The sequence below is a fragment of the Balaenoptera physalus genome, assembly GCF_965194825.1.
Source record: "Balaenoptera physalus genome assembly, chromosome: 7".
NCBI classification, from domain to species: Eukaryota; Metazoa; Chordata; class Mammalia; order Artiodactyla; family Balaenopteridae; genus Balaenoptera; species Balaenoptera physalus.
In genome coordinates this window covers 115,511,447-115,519,138 of record NC_138886.1, presented here as the reverse complement: position 1 = coordinate 115,519,138, position 7,692 = coordinate 115,511,447, and the positions used below count along the sequence as shown (strand labels likewise).

Genomic DNA, 7,692 nt, shown 5'->3' with positions numbered 1-7,692 from the left:
AAGGAGGCGTTCGAGTCCAGCGTGCGGCGTCCTCGGCAGCGGCAGAGCCATCCCGCAGGTCTTCGCGTGGGACTCTCCAGGTGGGGACAGCTCAAGGGCCTCCCAACATAAGGGGCCCGCCCCCCCCGGAGCCCCAGAGCACCGGTCCGTGCCGGCGTTTAGCGGCTCAGCAGTGGACTTGAGGAGGAATGGGGGACGCCGAAGGGAAAGCTGGAAGGATTGGCAGGGGAAATAGCTCCGGACCGGCGTCAGGAGATACGGTACAAAGAGACCTTGAGAGGGTCATTTCATCTTGGTTTCCCACATGGGAAACATCGCTGTGAGATTAGATGGCCTCCAAGGCCACCGGACCAGCAGTCAGCATCACCTAGGAGCTTGTTGGAAATGCAGATTTGAGGCTGCACCCCAGACCTGCTGAGTCAGAATCTCTGCGTTGGGGCCCTGTGAGCTGTGTTTTAACAAGCCCTCCAGGTGATGATGATCTGTGCTAAAGTTGAGAAGCGCTGATCTAGGGGAGTGGTTTCTCAGACTTGGCTGCAGATTAGAATCACCGGGGAGTTCTGGAACCTCCCAAATAAATCAGAATCTTGTCGGCGGGGGAAGGAGGGGCGGCAGGAAGCCCAGGCATAAGTTGTTTTTTAAGCTTCTCTAGTGATCCCCATGTGCTATCGAGGTGAGAAACAAGTGATCCCCATGTGCTGTCATGGTGAGAAACACGGATATACCCTAGAGGCTTGGTCCTCCAAGTGTGGTCCCTGGAGAAAGCAGCCCCCTCCCAGACCTACTAAATCACAGTCTGCATTTCAAGGGGCTCTCCAGGTGGTTCGTGTGCACGTTAGGGTTTTGGAAAAACAGCTCTAAGGCCTCCTCCAACATTAAGAATCCATGATTTTATGAAATATGTCTTTCTGTTTTACAGACTCTTAGAAGGCCCCATTTCTTCAACTTTTTCTCATATGACATGATCTTCATTATGGGTCTCTCTCTAGTGCACTTGAATTTTCAAATTTTAATTAGACTTTTAGCCTTTCAAGAGACCTAGGAGATTATCAAGGCCACTGTGCCCACTTGACAGAGGAAGAGGTGGAGCCCCACCTAGACAGGTGAAGAGATTTCCCCAGAGGCCAGGGGGACCAGAATGCTGCCCCAGGCACTGGGTCACTGCCCTTTCTAACACACCACATCATATCATTAGGAGTTATTTTTGGTTTTCCTCAAACATTGTGGTGAGGTCAGAGATGACACTGAACTTGCTTTGAGTGGGTTGCAGACAGGGATGTTTCAGGGTGGAGCAACCCACTGAGGATGCTGCTTGTTTGGGGGTGGGGGAAGGGGAGGAAGCGTGGCTTCAACCTTTGCTCCTGAGGACAGGGCAAGAAAAAGGCGTGATTACCAAGGGACTGAAAGGTGAGTTGGTTTCTGATGTGGATGAAAAATGTTGCCTGCCGTATCAGTAAACAAAGGATGTTGCAGACATCAAGCCAGCAGCCACTGCTGCCGCCCCCGACTGTGCACCCTGAAGGCATATGGGATGGAGAAAATCAGGATACTGGGCTTAGATAGTTAACGTGCCTTTCAAAGGAATGATTTCAATGAGCCCAGACCCTTGCATCTTCCCATACCTAGAAAAGTTCTAAATTCATTAACCTGAGGTGTCTGGTTTTCTTTAACATAATCTTTTGATGTTCCCACTACCTGGTTTTTGTTGCAAAAACCCCTGTATATCCTGGTTCCTCCCTGACCTCTTGGGAGCAATCCCTCAGAGCAGTCTGAGAGGCTATCTTCTGGGCTTAAGTCCTCAGAAAATCTGCTGAATAAAACATAATTCTCAACTTTTAGGTTGTGCTTTTTTTTTTTTTTTTTTTTTTCAGTTGACGGTTTTGGTGACCACGAAGGGCCCAGAGCAGACTTGTCTTCTTCACTTGAACTCTACGAGGATCTGGAGCTTGGTACCAGCAGAGGCCTCTTTGGTCCATGCACCTCGTCAGAGAGTCCAGACGAATTTGGGTGAGTCTTTCCGGGTTCTTGGATCTCCCATTATTGGCTGATGATCCTAGGTTTTATTCAGTGGTGTTTAAACTCTCTGGAGGAGTAGGTTATCCTTGAAACTTAGTTTCAAGAAGAGGTACCTGCGTTATCCTCAGTGAAAGACACTGGGAAGATTTTGCTCAGTTTAGACACAGAGTGGTTTATCCTCAGTTGAAAGACTGGGAAGACTTTGCTCATTTGAAAGACACTGAGTAAGGCTGGCCTGGGTAATTAAGTAGAAGACTGGCCTATCATTTTTCCTTCAATTGGCTACTTTAATAGAGTTTGTTGAAGTAAAAGTGATCTCAACAAACCAACCTTGGAATGGGAAACAAAGCTTCCAAAACAAAAGAAAAAGGAACAACAGATTGCCAGCTTCCAACTAATACCCCAGCCAGGTTTATGTACGTATAAAGCTTACAGGTACCAGGACTTCCCTGGTGGTCCAGTGGTTAAGACTTCGCCTTCCAATGCAAGGGGTGCAGGTTTGATCCCTGGTCGGGGAGCTAAGATCCCGCATGCCGCACAGCCAAAGAGCCAAAACATAAACAAAAAAACCCAGAAGTAATATTGTAACAAATTAAATAAAGACTTTAAAAATAGTTCACTTCAAAAAATACTTTTAAAAAATTAAATAAAGCTTACGAGTACTTATTGGGTTGGCCAAAATGTTCATTCAGTTTTTTCCGTAAGGTGGCTCCAGTAGCGCTTAATTGTCTTTAATGTCATTTGAAACAATTTTGTTAGATTGTATTGTGACAGCTGTCCTATCAGCATGCATTTTTAAAAAAAGCTTATCAAAATTGGTGAATTTTTGTGTAGCCATTTTAATATTGAAGATTGAAGAAAAAAACATTTTTGGCATGTTATGCTTTATTATTTCAAGAAAGGTAAAAAACACAACTGAAATGCAAAAAAAGATTTGTGCAGTGTATGGAGAAGGTGCTGTGACTGATCGAACATGTCATAAGTGGTCTGCGAAGTTTCATGCTGGAGTTTTCTCACTGGACGATGCTCCAGGACGGTCAGACCAGTTAAAGTTGATAGCGATCAAATCGAGACATTAATTGAGAACAATCAACGTTATACCACCTGGGAGATAGCTGACATACTCATAATATCCAAATCAAGCATTGAAAATCATTTGCACCAGCTTGGTTATGTTAATCGCTTTGATGTTTGGGTTCCACATAAGTTAAGCGAAAAAAACCTTGACCGTATTTCCGCATGCGATTCTCTACTTAAACATAACGAAAACGTCCCGTTTTTAAAACAAATTGTGACGGGCGATGAAAGTGGATACTGTACAATAATGTGGAACGGAAGAGATCGTAGGGCAAGCGAAATGAACCACCACCAACCACACCAAAGGCTGGTCTTCATCCAAAGAAGGTTATGTTGTGTATATGGTGGAGAGGAGAAGGGAGTCCTCTATTATGAGCTCCTTCCAGAAAACCAAACAATTAATTCCAGCAAGTACTGCTCCCAGTTAGACCAACTGAAAGCAGCACTCAACGAAGAGTGTCCGAAATTAGTCGACAGAAAACTCATACTCTTCCATCAGGATAACGCAAGGCCACATGTTTCTTTGATGACCAGGCAAAAACTGTACTGGCGGCCAAAAGTACACCATATGTATACCTTTTGGATGGCAGAGACCGAGTGCTCAAAACATATACACACACGCAAAATGTTAACAGCTTGGCTGGGAAGTTCTGATTCATCCACCGTATTCACCAGACGTTGCACCTTCGGATTTCCATTTATTTCAGTCTTTACAAAATTCTCTTAATGGAAAAAATTTCAATTCCCTGGAAGACTGTAAAAGGCACTTGGAACAGTTCTTTGCTCAAAAAGATAGAAGGTTTTGGGAAGATGGAATTGTGAAGTTGCCTGAAAAATGGCAGAAGGTAGTGGAACAAAACGGTGAAAAAGTTCTTGGTGAAAGTGGAAAATGAAATGTGTCTTTTATTTTTACTTAAAAACCAAAGGAACTTTTTGGCTAACCCAGTACTTAATTGGGAATTAAAGAAAATCTCACCCTGAAAATGCTAAGATGGGGCTCTTTTATTGCGTATGCAGTTAACATTTTGCGTGTGTGTATATGTTTTGAGAACTCAGTCTCTGCCACCCAGAAGGTATACATGTGGTGTACTTTTGGCCACCAGTAGATTAGACTGGGATTCTGAGCGGTCTTTTTTGTCTAACTGTGCGAACTCTCAGGGGCTTTTTACCATTTTAACTTTCTTGCATCAGGAAGTACAATGAAGGCCTTTACTTTCTTAGACTGTTTTTGGGAATAAACTTTCTAGATCTTGTTTAGGTGGCATCCTTCACACTCTCGTGTGGGGAAGCCTCTTGTGTCTTACTGGTTTGAGTCACTGTTAAGATATATCTCATTAATGGCAGATGATGGATCCTTTAAATTGGAAAAACTCTAAATTGGTAAATTTTTAGAGACCTCTCATCATAAACAGCTGTTTTATTGGTGCCTATTAAAAAAAAAGTGGAAAAAATATATATCTAATGGTTAACCTAAGAACTCCTTTAGTTTAAAACAAACAAGAAAAACCATTTTGGGAATCCTATTTATGGTCTCCTCTTTCCCTCAATGGGTCTTACAGGTGCTAATGAAAACATTAGAATAATTAATGTTAATTAGATTGATTAACAGACTAAGAAAAAAAACTGAAGGGAGTCTAGAGGCTTTTTCCCAACCAGGTGGAAATTTTAAAGGGGCTTGTCCCAAATGGATAAAGAAATCTTTAGGTGGTTATTTTAAGATGAGAGAAATAAAATGGACATTAATGGGATTGAATCAAAGGTTTGATACTACCTAAGGTTGGATGGGCCAGAGGGACCCCCTATTGGTCCTCAACATTAAATGGCCCCAAACAAGTCTGCTCTATTTACCCCAGTTTAAAAAACATATATGGCTGCTGGAAGAAAATTATATTGAGATACCTGACCAACAATTACTTGGGACAACAGGCCAATTAATCAAGTTAAAAGATTGACAAAAGGGCCTGAGTCTCTGGGCTTAACCCCTCACTGGGGACCCCAGAACCTTTTATACAAAATAGATAAAATAAGTAAGGAAAGCTCTAGGACTCGTTGTAAAACCAAGGCTTGTTGATTGAGTCCCAATGGAAACTAAAATATATAGAATTGAGATTAAAGTTTGTAAAAATTGGTATGTTTAAATGGGCTTTATATAAGATGGTTATGTTGCAGGAAGGGGGACCCCTTCCAGGGCCCGAGAGTGGGCTCTTGTCTAACACTCGGAAATGAATTGTCCGGGGACACACACATGCTGACAACACAGGAGCCCTTATTGGGAAGGGGCGGCCGGCAGAGAGCAGGAGGGTAAGGGAACCCAGGAGGACTGCCCTGCCATGTGGCTCGCAGTCTCGGGTTTTATGGTAATGGGATTAGTTTCCGGGTTGTCTCTGGCCTATCATTCTGACTCAGGGTCCTTCCAGACACTCAGCCAGGATGGATTCCAGCGAGGAGGATTCTGGGAGGTTGGTAGGACATATGAACTGGTGTGTCCTTTTGACCTTTCCCGAATTCTTCCAGTTGGTGGTGCCTTGTTAGTTCTGTGTTCCTTACCAGGACATCCTGTTTAAGATAACACATGCAAATGATTACTGTGGTGCCTGGTGAGGGTGGGCGGTTTCAGTCAGTGTTTCCCCTCACAGTTACATCTTCTTTGCTTAATTACGTTGCGGGATAGACATGTTTCACTGGGGAATACTTCCCCAAGTAGATTTGCCCCTCAATAAATATTAATGAAACATACTAAAGGAAACTAATAGGGTTACCTGAGCTCTTTACAAAAAAAAAAAAAAAAAAGTACTGGGAACCAATGTTCAGGGGCAAATTAATAGTAGAGATTTTGCTCTGAGTTTAACCTGTGCACTCAGAAAGAGGGCCTTTGTTGACTGCCTTATGAAAGCTTTAGAAGGCATGATGAATTAAACCCTAAAGTTCTAGAACATAGAACTCTTTTTTATTTTTATTTATTTATTTATTTTTTAACACCTTTATTGGAGTGCAGTTGCTTTACAACGGTGTGTTAGTTTCTGCTTTATAACAAAGTGAATCAGCTATACATATACATATATCCCCATATCTCTTCCCTCTTGCATCTCCCTCCCTCCCACCCTCCCTATCCCACTCCTCTAGGTGGTCACAAAGCACCGAGCTGATCTCCCTGTGCTATGCGGCTGCTTCCCACTAACTATAGGTTTTACATTTGGTAGTGTATATATGTCTATGCCACTCTCTCACTTTGTCCTAGCTTACCCTTCCCCCTCCCCATGTTCTCAGTTGCACTCTCTAGTAGGTCTACGTCTTTATTCCCATCCTGCCCCTAGGTTCTTCATGACCTTTTTTTTTTTTTTTTGATTCCATTAGAACTCTTTTTTAAATTTTATATATTTTTTGGCTGCATTGGGTCTTCATTGCTGCACGTGGGCTTTCTCTGGTTGAGGCAAGCAGGGGCTACTCTTCGTTGCGGTGCACGGGCTTCTCATTGTGGTGGCTTCTCTTGCTGCAGAGCACAGGCTCTGGGTGCGTGGCCTCCAGTAGTTGCAGCACTCAGGCTCAGTAGTTGCGGCGTGCGGGCTCTAGGACATGCGAGCTTCAGTAGTTGTGGCACATGGACTCAGTAGTTGTGGCTTGCAGGCTCTAGAGTGCAGGCTCAGCAGTTGTGGCACATGGGCTTAGTTGCTCCGTGGCATGTGGGATCTTTCCAGACCAGGGATCGAACCCGTGTCTCCTGCATTGGCAGGTGGATTCTTAACCACTCTGCCACCAGGGAAGTCCCTAGAACATAGAACTCTTAAATTGTGGTTTAGTTGGAAGTCTTCTCACTAATATAGAAAATCAAATTAATGAAAATATAGATGTGCAAATCAATCTTTTAATATCATTTAGGTGACAGACCGGTTCTTTGGGGAATTAAAAGCAACTGTTTTTGTCTTGCAAATCTCTACAAGACAGAAGTGTAAGTAGAGCCCAGGAGAACCTGAGACTGAGCCTAATTAGCTCATCAGGTAGAACTTGAAACCAAGGGGGCAAAAAGGGAAAAAGTGGCCTTTTTAAACTCATACCACTGGAGGGCTTCCCTGGTGGCACAGTGGTTAAGAATCCGCCTGCTAATGCAGGGAACACGGGTTCGAGCCCTGGCCTGGGAAGATCCCACATGCCATGGAGCAAAAAAAACTCAAACCACTGGAAAGGCTCCTTCAGCCAAAATCTAATTCATAGCCCCTTTAAAAGTTTATTAAGAACAAATACAAATCTTAGTGATAAACCAGAATGAAAAAGAATGTTTATATATGTGAAACACACACACACACACACACACACAAATAGCAAAAGCAATCTTGAGAAAGAAGAATGGAGCTGGAGGAATCAGACTCCCTAACTTCAAACTACACTACAAAGTGACAGTAATCAAGACAGTATGGTACTGGCACAAAAACAGAAATATAGATCAATGGTACAGGATAGAAAGCCCAGAGATAAACCCATGCACATATGGTCGCCTAATTTACAACAAAGGAGGCAAGAATATACAATGGAGAAAAGACAGCCTCTTCAATAAGTGGTGCTGGGAAAACTGGACAGCTACATGTAAAAGAATGAAATTAGAAC

General features: G+C 43.3%; 1 long non-coding RNA gene across 2 annotated transcripts in view; it reads left to right on the top strand.

Moving 5' to 3' along the window:
- The first annotated feature begins 122 nt into the window (after window positions 1–122).
- The window catches only part of LOC309664095, a 123,436-nt gene continuing 115,866 nt past the window's right edge, over window positions 123–7,692 (top strand). For both annotated transcript variants that reach the window (XR_014265582.1, XR_014265583.1), the window contains exons 1-2: window positions 123–260; window positions 1,872–2,007. This is a non-coding gene — a long non-coding RNA (uncharacterized lncRNA). The remainder of the gene's footprint in view (window positions 261–1,871; window positions 2,008–7,692) is intronic.